The following is a 1233-nucleotide window of genomic DNA, read 5'->3' as shown; positions in this document are numbered from 1 at the left end:
GGGTGATTTTTCCCCTCTCAATTTTTAGGGTGAAGATGGTTTCCCTGGCTTCAAAGGTGACATGGGCATCAAAGGAGACCGGGTGAGAGTCTGGGACCTGTGGGAACAGTCCAGCAGCTCCTGGTGATCCAGGAGAAGCCTGTTCCCAGCATGGAACCATCTCCTGCTCCCTGTGTGACAAAGTGACACTGCTGTCCCCTGTGCTGGAGCTGGCAGTGCCACAATCCATGTCAACAGCTCAGATTTCCCAATAATTCCCATAATTATCCTGCAGATGCCCAGCTCAGCCCTCAATCAGACACTTCCCAGGGCTTGCTTTGCACGTCCAGGTGAAGGTGCAAGGGTGGAAGGTGAAAGGGCTGCAATCAGAGCTGATGAAGGCTGGTTTTGTGGAGATATTCCTGGTGTGGATGGGATAATTTTGGGGATTTTGTGGGATAAAACCCCGGGGCTTTGGTCACACTCCACAATTTCATCTCCCTGAGCCTCCTGCTGAAGCCCAGCTTTCTCCCAGAGCAGCTCCATGGAATATCTGCTGCCAGCAAACAGAGGATCTGGCACCTGCCTGTCTAATTAACCCTTCTCTTGTAATTAACAGGGGGAAATTGGCCCCCCTGGCCCCCGGGGTGAGGATGGGCCCGAAGGTCCCAAAGGTCGCTCTGGTCCCAATGGAGATCCAGGTCCTCTTGGCCCTGCTGGAGAGAAGGTGAGCCCAGGATGGGAATTCTGTGTTTTACACCAAACCCACTATTTTGGGGTGTCTCAGGGGAGTGAACAGTTTTAGGGCAGAGCTGGAAAGAGGAGCTGTGGGAGTTTTGTGTGAAGGGAGGCCCGAGGCAGGTGCGTTTAGGGCAGCCACATCAAGGCTTTGGTCTTTTTGGGGTTGTTTGGGTACAGAAAAAAAGATCAGAGGGGAATAAGTGGAGAAATGGAAAGTTTAATTTAAATCAGTCTAATTTCAGTAAAACCACAAACATTCCTAACTGGTTCCCAGCACAGTTACAGTGCTCACTCTGCATCTCCCCACTGGGATTCCCTCAGTGCCCCAAACTTTAATTCCAACCAGGTGCCATCTGCCCTGCTCCTCCCTGCCCTTGGCATCCCCCCTTCCTGCTCCAACTCACTTTTCCTTCTTTTCCAGGGAAAACTCGGCGTGCCAGGACTGCCTGGGTACCCGGGCAGGCAGGGCCCCAAGGTAACGGGCACGGGGTGGCATGGCATGGCATGGCATGG

General features: G+C 53.2%; 1 long non-coding RNA gene across 1 annotated transcript; it reads left to right on the top strand.

Annotated features, from left to right (window-relative positions):
• Positions 1–26: 26 nt before the first annotated feature.
• On the top strand, positions 27–1196 carry LOC121337375. The gene is made up of 3 exons (XR_005952890.1): positions 27–82; positions 599–706; positions 1142–1196. It is a non-coding gene; the product is annotated as an uncharacterized LOC121337375 (long non-coding RNA).
• Positions 1197–1233: the final 37 nt, after the last annotated feature.

Source organism: Onychostruthus taczanowskii, unplaced genomic scaffold (genome assembly GCF_017590055.1).
Source record: "Onychostruthus taczanowskii isolate IOZ18803 unplaced genomic scaffold, ASM1759005v1 scaffold2620, whole genome shotgun sequence".
Lineage (NCBI taxonomy): Eukaryota > Metazoa > Chordata > Aves > Passeriformes > Passeridae > Onychostruthus > Onychostruthus taczanowskii.
The sequence above is the reverse complement of the archived record's forward strand: the minus strand, read 5'-3'. Positions and strand labels throughout refer to the sequence as shown.